This window comes from Odocoileus virginianus, chromosome 21 (genome assembly GCF_023699985.2).
Source record: "Odocoileus virginianus isolate 20LAN1187 ecotype Illinois chromosome 21, Ovbor_1.2, whole genome shotgun sequence".
In the NCBI taxonomy this organism is placed as follows: domain Eukaryota; kingdom Metazoa; phylum Chordata; class Mammalia; order Artiodactyla; family Cervidae; genus Odocoileus; species Odocoileus virginianus.
The window spans coordinates 54,759,840-54,779,974 of NC_069694.1; the positions used below are offsets into that span (position 1 = coordinate 54,759,840).

General features: G+C 35.2%; 1 long non-coding RNA gene across 1 annotated transcript in view; it reads right to left on the minus strand.

Moving 5' to 3' along the window:
- Positions 1–11,374: 11,374 nt before the first annotated feature.
- Positions 11,375–20,135, minus strand: part of LOC139030244 (uncharacterized) — a 283,374-nt gene continuing 274,613 nt past the window's right edge. Inside the window, exon 3 of the long non-coding RNA XR_011482549.1 lies at positions 11,375–11,511. This is a non-coding gene — a long non-coding RNA (uncharacterized lncRNA). The remainder of the gene's footprint in view (positions 11,512–20,135) is intronic.

A 20,135-nucleotide genomic window follows, 5' to 3' on the forward strand; every position in this document is an offset into this window, starting at 1 on the left:
ATTGTACCCCAAAATGCAGATATTTATAATTTTATAGCCAGCTTCCCCTTTGCTTTAAGGATTTGGAAACTGAAACCAAAGAGGGAGATAGGGAGGGAAATTAAGATGGCAGAGTAACAGGACGTGGAGCTCACCTCCCTAACAAACACAGCAAAAATACATAGCTAATTATTAGAGAAACGCAAATCAAAACCACAATGTGTTATCACCTCACACCTGTCAAATGACATCAAAAAATCTACAAATAACAAGATAGAGGAGAAGAGGGTGTAGAGAATATGGAATCCCCATACACTGTTGGTGGGAGTGTAACTTGTTGCAGCCACTATGGAAAACAGCATGGAGGTTCCTCAAAAAGCTAAAAATAAAACTACCGTATTACCAGCAATTTTACTCCTGGGCATATATCCAGAAAAAAAAAAATAACTCTAATGCATCAAAAACATGTTTCCTCAAGTTCATAGCTATACTATTCAATAGCCAAGACATGGAAGAAACCCAAGGGCCCATCAGCAGATAACTGAATTAATAACATATAGTGTGTGTGTGTCTGAGTAAATGGAATATTACTCAGCCATAAAAAGAATAAAATACTGTCCCTTGCAGCAATGTGTATGGACCTAGCAAACAAAAAGACCAATACTACATGATATCACTTATATGTACAATCTAAAAACTAACACAAAAAAATGTACATGCAAAATAAAAACAGACTCAGAGATATAGGAAATAAACTTGTGCTTACCAAAGTGGAGCAGGGAGATGTGGGGGACAAATTAGGAGCATGGGATTAACATTTAATTTTAATCACTGGATTTTTAAAATATTAGATATATATAACCACTTTGGAAAACTTTCTTAGCAATGCCTACTAAATCTAAGCATACACCTGCTCTAAAACCTATCAATTCCATTCCTAGGTATATGCCTAGCAGAAATGTGCACCAAAAAATATGCAATCATATGTGTATAGCAATACTACTTGCTACATCTCCAAAGTTGAAACTATTCAAAATGCTCACAAGAGAAGAACTGATAAATTATCATTTTTCACAAGGATTCCTTGGACTGCAAGGAGATCCAACCAGTCCATCCTAAAGGAGATCAGTCCTGGGTGTTCATTAGAAGGACTGATGTTGAAGCTGAAACTCCAATACTTTGGCCACCTGATGGGAAGAGTTGACTCATTTGAAAAGACCCTGATGCTGAGAAAGATTGAGCGCAGGAGGAGAAGGGGACGACAGAGGGTGAGATGGTTGGATGGTATCACCGACTCGATGGACATGGGTTTGGGTGAACTCTGGGTGTTGGTGATGGACAGGGAGGTCTGGCGTGCTGTGGTTCATGGGATCACAAAGAGTTGGACACGACTGAGCGACTGAACTGAACTGAACACATAAATGAGAATCAATGATCTAAAATGCCACATAGCCCAGAGATGAATCTTACAAACCTAGTATTAAATTGTCATTTAAACGTACACCCAGTATGACTTACATAAATATCAAAAACAAGCAAAACTAATCTTTGCCAATAAAATTCAGGGTAAGGTTTCCATTGGGGAGAGGAAATAATCTGAAGAGGACACAACAGTGCTGTTGGGTATTGATAATATTCCATTTCTTGAGCTGTTGCTAGTGACATGAGTTATTCAGTTTGGGGAAATTCCTTGAATTACATTTACAGTAAGTGCACTTTTCCATATGTATATTACTGCTTAACAGTATTTTTTTAATTACAGACAAATATAAAGGATCTATGATAGTTTCATAGACTATTTTCCTATTATATTTAGACATTATCACTGAAAATATTCCTGCTTTTTATGGAGATGGATAAACAATCTTATTATAATGGACACTTCCAATTCTAAAAATATTGATTTTTATTCCCCGTCAATTCTAAATTTCTACACTAAAAGTATAACTGTATTTGAAGTGATTTTAAAATATCTGTAGAGGACTCTATGGGGGAGGGTGAGGGCAGGATGATATGGGAGAATGGCATTGAAACATGTAAATTATCATATGTGAAATGAATCACCAGTTCAGGTTCGATGCATGATACAGGATTCTTGGGGCTGGTGCACCGGGATGACCCAGAGGGATGGGATGGGGAAGGAGGTGGGAGGGGGGTTCAGGATGGGGAACACATGTACACCCAAGGCGGATTCAAGTCAGTGTATGGCAAAACCAATACAATGTTGTCAAGTAAAATAAATTAATTAATTAATTTTAAAAAAACCCAAAAAACAAAAGTAAATAAATATCTGTAGAAACTCTAAAACTTTATATGCTAATTGAACAGTATTTTTTGATGTTTATTTAAAAAAAAAAAAAAACATACTGTGTGCTCATTAGTGTTGCTCCCGCAGTCGTGTCCAACTCTTTGCAACTCCATGGACTGTAGCCCACCAGGCTCCTCTGTCCATGGGATTCTCCAGGCCAGGATACTGGAGTGCCTTGCCATTTCCTTCTCCAGGGAATCTTACCGCCATACGAGTTGAACCTGGGTCTTCTGCGTTGCAGGTAGATTCTTTACTGTCTGAACCAGCTTACCTCAATGATAGATAATTTTACAAAATGTATTTAATAAATTTAAAAAGTGTATTTTAAGAACTCTGCTTTACACCTATTTGTTTATGTGCTATCTTTTCCTATACACTAGAAATTACTTAAAGGCAGGAGCTGTGTTTCATTTATTTTGCTATTTCCACCATCTAGCATAGTTTGTAGTATACAGTATGTTCCTGATGCATGTTTCTAAATCAAAGAATAACATGGAAATAAATTAGTTAAGATGCCGAGAAGATAATTTGTTGTCCAGATTCCTTGTTTTAAAATCATATTCAGTCCATCTTTCCCAACTTACATGCCCTGAGGATACTTAAACATGCCTGTAGAAAAGGTCTCCGTACAGGGAGCTGAGGCCTTTTGCCAACATCCAACACCAGCTGGACAGCTATGCCAGGAAACCATCAGGGAGGGCTATCTGCTATCCCATCAGTATGTCAGGTCACCACATCCCGGCCACTTCTCTGGCTGAAACAGGCCAGATCCAAGCTAGAGCCTCTTCGGTGAGCCACTCTGAACCCCTGACCTACAATAAAACGAGACAGTAACATTCTTGTTCTAAAACACTGCTTAAGGTCATTTGTTATACAGCAATAGATAATAAGTATTCCAAATTTTGTTTATTATGAGTAAAGCTTCTATAAAAATTAGTCTTTGTGTGGACATATGTTTCATTTCTCTCAGTACATATCTAGGAGTGGGATCTCAGGGCTGTATGGTTTATGTACACGGTTGTACAATATTGCATTTTCACCAGCAACTTAAAAGTTCCAATGAACTTGCAACTTTTCAGCTCTTGGTATTCTCAGTTGTTATTTGGGTTTTTTGTCTATTTGCTCAAGCTATTCTAATGGGTATTTAATGGTATCTCATTGTAGTTTAATGTGAACTACATACCCTAATGATTAATAATGGTGAGCATCTTTTCTATGTGCTTATTTGCCTGCCATTTTTCTTCTTTGGTTCAGTGTCTGTACAAGCCTTTTTGTGATTTCTTAATGATTGCTTTCTAATTATTGAGTTTTGAGAATTATATGCCAAATATGTCTAGAAATACTTTCTCCTAGCCTTTAGGTGATCTTTTCATTTTGTTAAAATGCTTTTGAAAAGAAATTGTTAATTTTGATACAGAAAAAAAAATGTATCTTTTTTCCTACAATGATTACTTTTGGATCCTAAGAAAACTTCATCTAAGCCAAAGAATTTTTTCTATATTTTCTTCTAGAAATTTAGATCTATAAGTTTTACTTTTAGGTTAATGATCATTTCCATATAAATTCTAAAATCAGATTGATAATGACAAGCAAAAAGTCTGCTCTAATTTGGATTGGAATTTCTGTAATTCAACAGATAAATTTGCAACAAAAAATCTTAATAATACTGTTTCTTTTGATCTATAAATATGGCATATCTCTTCATGTATTTAGTTTTTCTTAAGCTTATCTTAGAAATGTTTTATAGTTTTGAATATACAAATCTGGTATATCTGCTGCCAAAGTATTTCATGTTTTTGATGTAATTGTAAATTTTTTCCCTTCAATTTCCACTCATTTTAGTAAGTAAGAATATATTGTTTTATATGTTAATGTTATACCCTGAGATGTGTTAAACTCTCTTGTCAAGTAGATTTTTTTCTTGCCTCATTACAACGCCTTAGACTCATTAAAGCAACTGAAGTTGTAAGGGTAGTTATCACTGACTAGTCAACAAAGTTAGGAAACTACTAAATATAATGTTGTCTGTGGATTTTTTAACAATGTCCATTATCAGGTTGAAGGAGTTCTACAATGTAAATCTGACAGCTTAAATGGGTTGGAACAATTTCTTGAAGATCGAAACCTGCCAAATCTCACCAAGATGTTAATCTGAACAGAATGATAACTGTCAAGTAAATCAAACTCATAATTAAAGACCTTTCAAAATAATAACTCTCCAGGCTATTAGAGCTAAAATGGAGAGTTTCATCAAACAATAAAGAGTAACTCTAACTGATTCTAAGCCATCTCTTCTTGAAAATAAAAGACAAAGGGAACAATTTCAACTCATTTTATGGGATGAGTATTTCCTTGGTACCATAAAAAGACAAAAGACAGTAGGAAAAAAGGGAAAAAAACTATAGAGTAGACATAAAGCATAGACACAAAACTCCTCAAAAATATACTCAAATCAAATACATTTTAGCAATAAAGTAGGTTTTCTCCTGGGAATGCAAGGCTAGTGATAAATCCTAAAATTAAGTTATATAATCCATTATACTAACAATATGTAAACTACAAGATCATGTCAAATGATGCAGAAAAAGTAGTTTATAAAATTCATACCCATTCATGATAACTCTCAGAGAACTATAAATAAAACGGAAATTTCTAAACCTAATACAAGGTGTCTTTCAGAAACTGCATGTAACATTTGCAAAAAAAGTATTCATAACTCATATCACAACCAAAATAAATTCCAAATGAATACAAGATTAAATGTAAAATAAATATATGTATGAGTATTAGAACAAATATTAATATATTATGATGCCAAATCCAGAAACATGATGAGATTAATAAATATTAGTACTTTTTAAAGTCATCACAAGAAATAGCCTAAGTAATTTAAAATACAAATGACAATTTAGGAGACAATCTCTTCTTAAACATATGAAATAACCAATGCTGTATTCATAAAAGAAATGCAAATGAAAATGATGATATTGTAATATCATTCCTTGCCTGAGAGTGGTAGAAATTTACATAATTGACAACTCACTATGTTGGCAAGGCAAACAGAAAATACACTGGAGATGAATTTGGCAATACTCAAAATGACATTTAAATAAGCCACATAACTTACAGAATCCTTCTAGGAATCCTTCTAGGAATTTACCTAGAAGAAATATGCATCTCTTAAAATGCAATACTTCAAGTCTATGAATTTCACCACTGATATAGCAAAATATTAGAAATAAGCAAAATGTCCAACCATAGAAGACAATAAATTATGGTATATTCTATGAAAGAGTACTATGCAGCCAGAAAAAAAGATGAATGGCATCTATATAAACTGATACGTAGTGATTACCTAGATAGATTATTAAGTGAACAAACACAATAATCTTTAAAATGCTTTAACAAAGAAATAAATAATGACTGAAAAAAGCAAAAGTGAGCGTGGCTTTTCCATTTTAGCACTTCTATTCCCATCCTATTCTTGCTTCGTTAAGTATTTTTGGTATTTCTCACACTAAAAAAATTAAAAGCTAGGAATTTAAAAATCATATAGAGTAATTTTATTCACTCAGAAAGTTTCCTTCCATTCACATAAGATTAGAGCTACAGTTTAGGCAAAGGAATCACAACTGTTTAGCTACCCACTTTTCCTTCCCTAAGGTTTCAAGTGGAAAAGAAACACTTGAAGGATGCATATATTGATACTTAAGCAGGGTTTAAATGTTCTCAATCTAAGTTCAACAGGGAAAGCTGGCGTGCAGAAGTCCATGGGGTTGCAAAGAGTCGGACACAACCTGAGCAACTGAATGACAAATCTAAGTTGAAAGAGCATTATTCAATTGAAAAAGCAAGCTTTATTATCCTTGCACTTAGGATAATCTCTAGAGACCACTATGTATTCCTCCAGCAAGAGAAAAAGAACTGAGAGTAGCCACACTTAAGGAATGGCAAACTTTGCTAACCCTGAAAACACATTTTCTATTTGGTCGCTGGTGCCCAGGCACCAAAGACATTCTGCGCTGCAGTTCTCTTTAGAAAGCAAATTAAATAACCTCAGTTCTTTGGTGAAAGGCATGTGATTTAAAACACATGGATAGATCATGGGGTTCACTAAATTTTATTCTCTTCATCGAAAAGAAAAGTAAATGCTCAATATAAAACATTGGCGGAAAGATCTGTCAAGAGAAAAACAAAAACAAAAAAATGCAGAACTCCACCTCCAAGTTAAGTAAAATCTATGACTTAGGTGCATTTTCATAAACATAAATTGTCCTACTATTAGAAATTAGGCATTGAGAAAATTGGAAAATACCTTGAAATTCACTGTTTTAAAAGTTCCTTCAACTTTTGAAAATTAGAGTTTATTTTTCTTTTAGTTCCGCACCCCAAAAGGATATTAAAATGTTTCCTTTGCAATAAAATTGTGCTGCATGACTGCTCTCAACCAGTTCCAGACAGATTTCTACGTTCTCCCTCATCCGTTAAATATTTTCTTTAACATTTAAACGTTGACTTGTCTTACCTCATTCCACAAAAGTTGTGACTCTCCTGCACTGGAGGGAATGTAGACGGAAGTATTCCACAAGTCCTTTCCAGAAACAACCGTCATCACAGGCCTTACGGGCTTCCCGGTGGCTTCGCGGTGAAGGACCTCCTGCCGCCGCAGGGGAGGTGGGTTGGCGCGCCCTGCCCTGCACAGCCGCCTGCGACCGCCCTCCCCACACGCCTCGTGGCCTCACTGTATACTCTTACCACACCCGGGACTTCTATCTAGTTGGTTGCTATAGCATCAGATTGGGAACCTCTTAAGGATGCTAATCTGTCTTACTTATTTCACTATCTATACCATCCACAAAATATTTAGCAACTATCTTAAATATATAAATAAAGGAATGCTGTTGTTGTTTAGTCCCAAAGTCATGTCCGACTCTTTGTGACCCCATGGACGACAGCTCACCAGGCTCCTCTGTCCCCGGGATTTCCCAGGCCAGAATCCCAGAGTGAGCAGCCATTCCCGTCTCCAGGGGTCTTCCTGACCCAGGGACTGAACCCAGGTCTCCTGCACTGCAGGCAGTTTCCGGCATTGCTGGTGGATTCTTCACCAGCGGAGCCGCCAGACTGGAGCCTTAAGTAAGTGGGGCATTCCTCCAACTTCTGTCTCGTGTGACTGCCCCGGCCCTCAGGTAGCTGCCGAGCACGCCACGGCTAGGAGCCAGCCCTGACCCTGCCCTGCTCCCTTCTGCCATCAGGGCAGGGCTCTGTGGGAAGGACTCAAGGGAAAAGGTCGAAACAAAAGAGGGACACAGTTGTCTCAAAACCTCCCCTTTAGCTCAGCTTCCAGTGCAGCCAGTGGTTGCGTCATTGGCAGTTTCCTTTTGTTTGATTCTTTATCTTCTGTTCTTTTCCACTTAACTCAAAACGAATTTTTTTCTTTAGTGTGGAGTTGAATATTACTGCCTGTCAGTAAAACTGTGAAGGAAACAAAACTTGAAGCAGCATTCACACAGTAATAAGCAGCCCTAAGAGCTACAAACTCCATGAAAAAGCAATTCAGGAGCTAACTATAATAGCAATAATTAACATTTATTGAGTACTTAATATGTACCAGATATTTTGCTAGGCAGTTTACACTAACTTCTCTAAGTGATTTTTTGAGCTAAGTATTATTACCTTTTACAGATGAGGAAGCAATCACATAGCTAGTGTTCAAAATAGGTTATCTGACATCAAAATACACTCACTTAAACTGAGACAGCTGGAAGCCTAAAAAGTAATCACGGAAAAGACACTGGTTTGCCCAAATACAGTATAGTTCAGGCATCATTTTGATCCTAAGACGCTCATGGGAAAAAAACAAAAAGAGTTAAGGAGATGAATCTGGGGTTAAATATTTCTACACCACTGAAGTTGTTCTAAGAAGTGTGGGGTGTTGACTCTAGGCCTTAGAATCCAATATAGAACCTAAAGCAACTAGAGAAAGAACAAGTAATAAACCCAAAATTAGTAGAAGGAAAGAAATCATAAAGACCATGTCCCTTAAAAAACACAGCCATGTAAGCAGCTGAAAGAAGTCCATTTTTATTCTTTGTGATATGCAGTAACTGTCTACATTTATTATCAATAATTTTAGCCCTTTATTTCTATAGAATAATACTCTTTATTACCAGTCACAGTTATTTTATTGATTATTAAAGCTAACATTGAATCCAGAAACTCTTTTATTTCTTAAATTTTATATACTTGAACACCTAAGGTACTTACCTAGAAGTGTTCTAGTATCTTCCAGTAATTCAATGTATTACACCCAGTGCCATAATATTATAATCTGAACATACAATTGTCTGTTCTTTAAAGTAAGTCTTAAGTTCTAAGAAGAAAAAACAACAAAAACTGAAAGACCTATGTCACCTTTTTATATTTTTCAACTGATTTTTATTATTATGAATATCAGGCTTATTGATGTAATCATGCTTCCTCTGCCATGATTCTCCAAAATGTTCTAGATCAGTTTTAAGAAAGCTCAGCCTTTCATCTTATTCCTAAGCTCTTCATTACTTTCTGAGTCAATATCTTTTCTTTAGATTTCTCTTTGCCCTTCTCCCCTATGTCATCTTTCCTGATCATTCTTTGAGTTCTTTTAAAATCTCCTTTAAAGCAGCATACAAAGTCACATTTCTCTTTCTCTATCTTCTAATATGTTGCCCTAAGTGTAAATGAAAAACAAATCCTTTTTTAATATTATCACGATTTATATTTCTTAATTAAGTGATATATCCCAGTGACAGTGGGAATGGGGCATTTGAGATGAGCAGGAGGAAACATTTTGATCCAAAAGCACCAACTGGAAATAAACATAATGATGGCAGTAAAACCGCATTGCTGACTTGGGAGGGATTAGAAGGATCATAAAGTTCACAAAGAGTGTCTGGCATATAATGTCACCAATAAATATTTCATATTCATCATGTACCTAGCTAAGGCAAAACATTCTAAGGACTTATTAAAACACAAATATTCAAGAAGAGGTTTTTTCATTCTAATAATCATCAGAATACTTTATTATAGGCCCCACCCCAAACTGACCCAATAGAAGTAAAAATAAGTATTCATTAATTTATTTTGCAATCAGAAAACAGAATCAAAAGATAATCAGATTGAGGTAAGCATGTAACATACTCAAATACATTCTAATTATGGGTATAAGAATTAATTACTATTGACCACTAAGTTTATCTGAGTATATAAAATCAGAGTAAAATAAAAGAGTAAATTATAAATAATAACCATTTGCAGAGCTATTGAGTTAACTTGTAGTTTTATTCATGTAATAAGCTGAGTGATAAGATTAGCACATTTTTTGAGCTTGTATTACTTTCACGTCAAAGAAAAAAATTCACTACCAGTTAAATAGAACTTTTATGTACATTAAAGTTAAACTTCACATTTTTTTCCTAAAGAAACCATAGCTAAAGCCTTTGATTGCACTAACTCCTTTAAAATAAAGAGCTCTCATGAAATGCTAGTGAAAAAATGTGATTTTTTTTTTAAAGTTCAGAAAGCATATGCTTCTGTGAGAGTCATAATATTAAGAAGAATTTGAAATAACTCCAGTTATTGATCTTGCCCATCATTTCATAAAAACTAAAACTTCAATTTCATAACATACAAAGGAATATTGCTTTTAAATAGCATAACTAACAAGGACTTTTTTGTATCCACCAAACTGAATAATAGAATAAATCCATCTCTCTAAGATGTTATCTAAAACTTTTCCTTAAATTTATAAATGTAGATATTTTTATTTTTTAATGATAACCCTTCATTGGCCTTCTAGACAGTCTTATCTCTGCGTTTTGGTATATTGCATTAAGAACATCTTGATGCACCTTTTGGTTTAACTAGGTTTTGTTAAAGGTGACCTTTCGGTTTGATTGTTTAGCTGACTTTGGTGCTAATAAGATAAAGAATGAGGTGTCTAATGAAGCTTGTATATGGAAATAATGATAGATGGCTTATTTGGAATTCTACAGACCTGGCACTGGCAGGCCTGCTGAGGAGTCTCTGGAACCTAACTAATTTTAGAGAGAGGGTTTATAGATTACACAGAGACAGGGCACATTTTAATCATTTTTACAGCACTGCATGGCCTGGGGTACCAAAATCTATTAAACAAGGATTATAAACTTTGTTTTAAACTGAATCCTAAATTGTTTCTTGATGTATAGTCAACAACAGCACTGTAAGATCAATCACAGTTACTGAGGCATATTAAAATCAACTTGTTTAATTTTAATTGCTCATATGCCTGGCCCTCTGAGGTATAGCTGTTCATGAAGCTAAATTACTTTTCTCCCAGATAGGGGTTTCATTTTTGTTTACAACTGCAATCACTTCTTTACTAAAACCAGCAACATACTCTACTTTTTACACTTCTACTTTTAATTTACTCTTTCTATCCTTAAAAATATACTGAAAATGATGCCAATCATGTCATTCTCTACACCTTACAGTCTTTCTAGGGAATTTCTATTCCCTAGGAAATAATGAGCTGAGTGTTAAAATATATTATGCTACTACACACAGGCAGATATGCAAGCATTTCATGTAGCTGTATTCTTGTAGAATCTTAATAGTCATGTAGCTGTATTCTTGTAGAATCTTAATAGTTTAACTAGAGTACCTTACAACTCGAAGCAAAAATATTTTTTCATGAGAAGTGAAGTTGCTCAGTCATGTATGACTCTGAGATCCCATGGGCTGTAGTCTACCAGGCTCCTCCATCCATGGACTTTTCCAGGCAAGAGTACTGGAGTGAGTTGCCATTCCCTTCTCCAGGGGATCTTCCCAACCCAGGGATTGAACCCAGGTCTCCCGCATTGCAGGCAGATGCTTTGCCATCTGAGCCACCAGGGAAGCCCAAAATATTTTTTAATGGCAAGTAAACTGTCTCGTTTTAAATGGTTAGTTTTATGTGTTTGATATACTACATAATTATAAATATACATCTTAATATTTATAAAAAGTGTCAAAGATTATAAATCATATGTCATATTCTATGACATATGAGAGAAAGAGGGAGAAAAAATAAAGATGTGAGTAAAACTTACCTGGGAATAGAGTAGCTTTAACAGTCAGAAGATCTGAATTCAAGATCTGGGTTCCCACTAAATAATTATGCAACCAGCAAGCTAGTTGATATCTTTGGGCCTCAATATTTACATCTGTAAAACATAAATAAAACAGAAATAAACATAGGGAATTTTGAATATTGCTAATGCAATATATATACTTGATATTGTCTTAGAAGATTAAATGTCCATTATTATTGTCCATGTATAAACATACACATACACTGACTCACATGTATAATCTACTCAATTCATCCAAGATTTGACAAATAGACAAATAACCATAATGAGGAAAGAGGTGAGAGAAAAGAGTGCATTATGGAGGGATTCATCTAGTTTTTAAATTATCCATTTTACATTAAAATGAGCTACATGTGTTTTCAAAGTGTAGGTTCGAAATAACTAAACCAACACTTAAAATTTCAGTCTTGCTAGGTAATAGTGAGCTAAACACTTAAGTTGCATTTTTAGAAATATATCCATTACATGTGTATATAGTCAAACTTTAATTAATCTTTGTTTCTCTATCTTGAACACAACAAAAATGTTTAAAAATTTGACTTCAATGTTTTGAATTTCAAATGAAGTTGACTACCACTGCTGGTGACATTTCCTTAAACATATATTAAGTGAGAAAATTACTGGCATTATCACATTTAGTAATATGCATATTACTTCATTTCTTGAATATCAAAGAACACTTATGCTTCAGTCATATTGTTAGTCACTGATTATTCTGAACAAGCAAACTGCAAGAAGGCAATGTCAGCATTAGATCCAAGTTTTCCCGTTTTTAAGTCTTTAAATGCTTTGAAAGGCATCATCAGGAAAACACTTTTTCAATTTCCTCTAGGAAAGAAATAGGTATATCATAGCATGGTGTATCCATTAGAGTTTGCTAACTGATAACAATCCACACCAAAACGTATCATGTGTCACACAAATACAACCTATAATTTCTCATAGAGTTTATGGTTGATAACTCTCGTGATCAGAACCAGCTGAGCTGAGCCTGGACAGCTTGATTCCCTCACTCACGTCTGGGGCCTCAGCTGAAATGGCTGGTGACTCTCCACTTGGCCTGTCGTCCTCCAGCAGGTCAGCTGAGGCCACTTCACATGGTGGCAGAAGTATTTCCAGGAACAAGAGTGGACAATTTTCAAAGTGTAAGAAGTTTTCAAACTTCTGTTTATGTCATCTTTGCTAATGTCCCATTTAGCAAGTCACTTGGCCATGAGTGTGGGAGGGGACTACCAAGGGATATGGGGACAGGAAGGAGGCATGAATGGAAGCCCAGTATGACACAGCCCATCACACAAAGCAGAATGTAGTATTCTTACAAGGTTTTATAGACTCACATGCAATAAGTACTGCTGGTGTTCACTCACAACCCTTTCATCAGATTAGCATCCTATTCCTCAGCTGCTGTGAACAATGCCTGCTAAAAGCTTGGGCTTTTGATTCATTGGTTTGATTCATTGATTTTTTAATTATCTGCAACCAAACTTATCTGTTATACTATTATCTGCTACACTACTATTCTGCAACCCTTTCTTTATAAAATGATACACAACCAAAAGAATTCTGACTAAATATTCTATTATTTCTGCTATTCTTCCTATATATAAAAGTAGATACCTGATCAAAAGGATTCTGACTAGTACTCTAATATATCTTCTTCCTTTATATAAAAATGTATACATAATTGACACAGAGTCTATTTTAAATATTTAGGATACCATCAGTTATTTTAAATGGATATAAATATTTACTATCTCATTTTATTTCTCTTATTTTATTTTTGTATATATTAAGTCTATTCTTAAGCAGTACAGTGGGTCATATTTAGCTGTATTGTGACAAGTCAGGAAAGTAAAAACAAAATTCTTGCCAAGACTAAATGATGAAGTGGTGCTGGGAAAACTGGTCAACCACTTGTAAAAGAATGAAACTAGAACACTTTTAACACCATACACAAAAATAAACTCAAAATGGATTAAAGATCTAAATGTAAGACCAGAAACTATAAAACTCCTAGAGGAGAACATAGACAAAACACTCTCCGACATAAATCACAGCAGGATCCTCTATGAGCCACCTCCCAGAATATTGGAAATAAAAGCAAAAGTAAACAAATGGGACCTAATTAAACTTAAAAGCTTTTGCCCAACAAAGGAAACTATAAGCAAGGTGAAAAGACAGCCTTCAGAATGGGAGAAAATAATAGCAAATGAAGCAACAGACAAAGGATTACTCTCAAAAATATACAAGCAACGCCTGCAGCTCAATTCCAGAAAAATAAATGACCCAATCAAAAAGTGGGCCAAAGAACTAAACAGACATTTCTCCAAGGAAGACATACAGATGGCTAACAAACACATGAAAAGATGCTCAACATCACTCATTATCAGAGAAATGCAAATCAAAACCACAAGGAGGTACCATTACACGCCAGTCAGGATGGCTGCTATCCAAAAGTCTACAAGCAATAAATGCTGGAGAGGGTGTGGAGAAAAGGGAACCCTCTTACACTGTTGGTGGGAATGCAAACTAGTACAGCCACTATGGAAAACAGTGTGGAGATTCCTTAAAAAACTGGAAATAGAACTGCCATATGACCCAGCAATCCCACTTCTGGGCATACACACCAAGGAAACCAGATCTGAAAGAGACACGTGCACCCCAATGTTCATCGCAGCACTGTTTATAATAGCTAGGACATGGAAGCAACCTAGATGCCCATCAGCAGACAAATGGATAAGGAAGCTGTGGTACATATACACCATGGAATATTACTCAGCCATTAAAAAGAATTCATTTGAATCAGTTCTAATGAGATGGATGAAACTGGAGCCCATCATACAGAGTAAAGTAAGGCAGAAAGATAAACACCAATACAGTATACTAACGCATATATATGGAATTTAGAAAGATGGTAATGATAACCCTATATGCAAAACAGAAAAAGAGACACCGATGTACAGACTTTTGGATTCTGTGGGAGAAGGCAAGGGTGGGATGTTTAGAGAGAACAGCATCGAAACATGTATATTATCTAGGGTGAAACAGATCACCAGCCCAGGCTGGATGCATGAGACAAGTGCTCGGGCCTGGTGCACTGGGAAGACCCAGAGGAATCAGGTGGAGAGGGAGGTGGGAGGGGGGATTGGGATGGGGAATACATGTAAATCCATGCCTGATTAATGTCAATGTATGACAAAAACCACTACAATATTGTAAAGTAATTAGCCTCCAACTAATAAAAATAAATGGAAAAAAAAATTCTTGCCAAGACTAAATGATGAAGAAAATTGGTACCAAGTGACTAAAAATATATTTTAATACAATGATTAAGAAAAAAATAAATATTTAAAAGCAGAAATATAATAGTACTGCCATAGAACTCAAGGTTAAAAATAAAACAGAAATTGTAAGCATTAAAAAATTTAAACATGATTTTCCAAAGTAATGTTTTATAATAAACATCTGTGAAATTTATATAAAATACTACAGTACATGCACCTTTTTTAGTTCCTCGGGTGTAACTGCAAAGAATGGATTTAGTGATAATGCAGTACTCTAGTTACTTATATTTTGCTGTAAAACTCTCTTTCCCTTTGAGACTTTTCCATTCCAGTATCAACTTCATAGTATATACAGCTCAAATAAGATCTCACCCTTCTCCATTTATTTACTCAATTTTAGATCTTCATAGATCTATCTATTTATATATCTCTGAGTTTTAATCAAATTTGTCCAACATTGTCTTGAAAACTTTATCTTGAAATAATTTTCTTATTTTATTTTAAATAAACCAAAAATAACACGCTATTAAAAGACCTACACACCACAACAAAGTGTGAGCTATCCTAAGGATGCCAGACTGATTTAACATTCAAAAATCAATTAATATAATCCATCACATAAATATGCTAATAAAGAAAAAATCATATCAGTAGATTCAGAAAAAAAGCATTTGACAAAATATAATGCATATTCATGATAAAAACTCTGTAAGCTGGGGAATGAAGGAAACTTTCTCAATGTGATTTTAAAAAAAGAAAATCTACAAAAATGTTACAACTATCATCATATTTAGCAGTGAGAAATTAGAATATACCCTCTGGCCATTCCTTTTCAACACTGTACTTGAAGTCCTAGCTAATACAATAAGGCAAGGAAAGGAAACAAGAGACATACAAAAATATAAAACTGTCTTTCCCCACAGGTAACAAAATTTTATATTTAGAAAATCCTAAATAATCAACAAAATCTCCTGGAACTAAAAAACAATTATACAGCAAGTTTTCAAGATCAAAGATCAAATATACAATCACTTTCCCATATACTAGTAACAAACAAATACATTTTGAAATTTAAAAACACAATACCATTTAAATTAACACCCAAAAGGTAAAATATTGGGTATAAATTAATAGTGTATATATATATAATCATTATGAGAAATATTAGAAAATGTTGATGAATGAAATTAAAGGGAAACTAAGTAAGTGGAGAGATAGTCTATGTCCTTGGGTTGGAAAAATGAATATTCTCAAGCTCTCAGTTCTTTCCATTTTGACCTATATTCCCAATTCAAATCAAAATCCCAGCATATTGTTTTATGGATATGGAGAAACTTATTCTAAAGTTGATATGGAGAAACAAAGACCCAGAATAGCTAACACAATGTTGAAATAAAGAACAAAGTTAGAGAATGGATACTACTTAACTCCAAGACTTAACCTAAAATTACAGTAATCAAGATGTTGTAGTACTGTGAAAGAAGAGACAAGTAGATCAATGGATTGGAATAGAAAGTCTAGAAATAGATGCATATAAATACAGTCAACTCATCTTTGATAAAGGAGCAAAGGCAATAAAATAGAGCAAACAGCCTTTTCAGCAAATGGTGCTGAAACCATTTCCATATGCCAGCCATCCATATGCAAAAAAAGAAAAAGCAATCTAGATACAGACCATTCATCTCTTTCACAAAAACAAACTCAAAAATTGATTATAGGGCATTTCCTGGGGTCCAGTAGTTTCACCAGGTTCAATTCCTAGTCAGGGAACTAAGATCCCAAAAGCTGTGCAGTATGGCAAAAAAAAAAAAAAAAGATTACAAACCTAAATACAAAACACAAAATTCCTAGAAGATAAGATGGGAGGAAAATCTAGATGACTTTGGTTTTGGTCATAAAACAGCATGTGCACAGTTTATAAAAGACTTATCAAATAGGACTTCATTAAAAAAAATTTATGCTTTGTGTAAGACATTACCAAGAGAATGAGAAGACAAGTCGTAGATTGGGAGAAAATATTTGCAAAGGAAATATCTGACAGTGGACTGTTATTCAAAACATACAAAGAACTCTTAAAACTCCACAATAAGGAAATAAACAATCCAAAAAGTTTTTTCCATTTATTTTCATTAGTTGGAAGCTAATTACTTTACAATATTGTAGTGGCTTTTGTCATACATTGACATGAATCAGGCATGGAGTTACATGTATTCCCCATCCCAATCCCCCCTCCCACCTCCCTCTCCACCCAATCCCTCTGGGTCTTCCCAGTGCACCAGGCCCGAGCACTTGTCTCATGCCTCCAGCCTGGATGGTGATCTGTTTCACCCTAGATAATATACATGTTTCGATGCTGTTCTCTCTAAACATCCCACCCTTGCCTTCTCCCACAGAGTCCAAAAGTCTGTACACAGGTGTCTCTTTTTCTGTTTTGCATATAGGGTTATCATTACCATCTTTCTAAATTCCATATATATGTGTTAGTATACTGTATTGGTCTTTATCTTTCTGCCTTACTTCACTCTGTATGATGGGCTCCAGTTTCATCCATCTCATTAGTACTGATTCAAATGAATTCTTTTTAACGGCTGAGTAATATTCCATGGTGTATATGTACCACAGCTTCCTTATCCATTTGTCTGCTGATGGGCAGCTAGGTTGCCTCCATGTCCTGGCTATGATAAACAGTGCTGCAATGAACATTGGGGTGCACGTGTCTCTTTCATATCTGGTTTCCTTGGTGTGTATGCCCAGAAGTGGGATTGCTGGGTCATAATGGCAGTTCTATTTCCAGTTTTTTAAGAAATCTCCACACTGTTCTCCATAGCGGCTGTACTAGTTTGCATTCCCACCAACAGTGTAAGAGAGTTCCCTTTTCTCCACACCCTCTCCAGCATTTATTGCTTGTAGACTTTTGGATAGCAGCCATCCTGACTGGCAAGCAATGGTACCTCATTGTGGTTTTGATTTGCATTTCTCTGATAATGAGTGATGGTGAGCATCTTTTCATGTGTTTGTTAGCCATCTATATGTCTTCTTTGGAGAAATGTCTGTTTAGTTCTTTGGCCCATTTTTTGATTGGGTCATTTATTTTTCTGGAATTGAGCTGCAGGAGTTGCTTGTATATTTTTGAGATTAATCCTTTGTCTGTTGTTTCGTTTGCTATTATTTTCTCCCAATCTGAGGGCTGTCTTTTCACCTTGCTTATAGTTTCCTTTGTTGAGCAAAAGCTTTTAAGTTTAATTAGGTCCCATTTGTTTATTTTTGCTTTTATTTCCAATATTCTGGGATGTGGGTCATAGAGGATCCTGCTGTGATTTATGTCGGAGAGTGTTTTGCCTATGTTCTCCTCTGGGAGTTTTATAGTCTCTGGTCTTACATTTAGATCTTTAATCCATCCAATTTAAAACAATGAGCCAAAGGCCTTAAACGACACCAAAGAAAATGTACATATGACAAATAAGCATATGAAAAGATGCTCCACATCATTTGTCATCAGGGAAAGGATGAGATGCCACAATACAACCACAGGCTACCTGAACTTGTGCTTTGCTTTACTGAGCAGATAACACATTTTTACACATTGAATGTTTGTGGTAATCCTAAATTGAACAAGTCTACTGACTCCATTTTTCCAACAATACCTGTTCATTTCACCTCTCTGTGTTACATTTTGATAATTCTCACAGTTTTTCAACCTTTAGCATTATTATTATATTTGTTATGGTGATCTGTGATCAGTGATCTTTGATGTTACTATTGTAAAAAATTACATCTTACTGCAGGCTTAGATGATGGTGCAGCACTTTTTAGGCAACAAAGCATTTTAAAATTATGGTACATACATTGCTGTTTAGACATAATGCTATTGTACACTTATAAACTACAGAATAGTATAAACATAACTAAGATAAACACCTGGAAATTTAAAGATGACTGTGACTTGCTTTATTGTAGTGGTCTAGAACTGAACCTGCAATATCTCCATGGTATGCCTGTATTAGAGCAGCCAACATCCAGAACACTGACAACGATAAATGTTTGGGAGCTATGTAACGATAGGTCCTTCCACTCATTGCTGGTGGGAATGCAAAATGGAACCCACTCTTTGGAAGGCAATTTGAAGTTTTCTTACAAAACTGGAATACTCTTACCATAAGATCCAAAAATCACATTCCTGACTATTTATTCAAAGGAACTGAAAACTTATGTCCACATAAATATCTGAATATGGATGTTTATAGCAGCTAAACAATTGCCAAAACTTGCAAACAATCAAGGTGTTCTTCAGGAGGTGAATGGATAAATAATGGTACATCCAGATAATGGAATATTATTCAACACTAAAAAGAAATGAGTTTTCGAAAAGTGAAAATACACGTAGGAAACAATGCATATTACCAAGTGAAAAAAGCCAATCTGAAAAGACTACATACTATATAATTCTAATTATATGACATTCTAGAGAAGGCAAAAACTATGGAGACAGTAAAAAGGTCAGTGGCTGCCAGGATTTAGAAGGGAAGCCTAGATAAGCAGGCACAGTACAGAAGACTTTTAGAGTAATGAAACTAGTCTGTGTGATACCATAATAATGAATATATGTCCATCATAATTTGTCCAAAGCCACAGAATGCATAATACTGAAAATGAACCCATTGCACACTATGGACTCTGGGTGATAAAGATGCATCAATCTGTGGAGGTTTACCAGTTCTAACAAACACACTGCTAAGTTGTGGATGTCCATAATGGGCAGGCTACATATGAACAGGGCAAGGGGCTTGGGCTTCCCTGGTAGCTCAGTGGTAAAGAATCCACCTGCAAGCAGGAAGTGCAGATTCAATCCCTGCGTCTTGAAGATCCCCTGGAGTGGGAAACAGCAACCCACTCCAGAATTCTTGCCTGGGAAATCCCATGGACAGAGGAGCCTGGTTGGTACAGTCCAAGGGGACACAGAGAGTCAGACATAACTTAGCAATTAAACAACAAACAACAATGCATTCATGGGGGCAAGAGAGTTAGTGGGATGTCTCTGTACCTTCTACCCAGTTTTGCTGTGAGCCTAAAACTGCTCTAGAAAATAAAGTGTATTTTTTAAAGTCAAAAACTTTAAAAAGGATAATATAAATTTTTCTTTCTTGAGATTGTTTGTCCCCTTAAGCCAAGTCGTGCCACTGTGTTGCAAATTAAAATTTCTACAGTGAATAACTTCATGATAATTTTGGTTGGAAAACAAGTTTGTTAGTAAATAAAAATCATTAATTTCCACAGTGTTTTTATGAAGGCCATTTTACTAGATAGAGAAAGTTGGCTAAATATAAAGCAAATATATCTGTACTAAAGCCTCCAAGGGAGCTTAGAATGTCCAACTTAATTTGTTTCCAAAAACTAATGAGAACAAGGGGATTA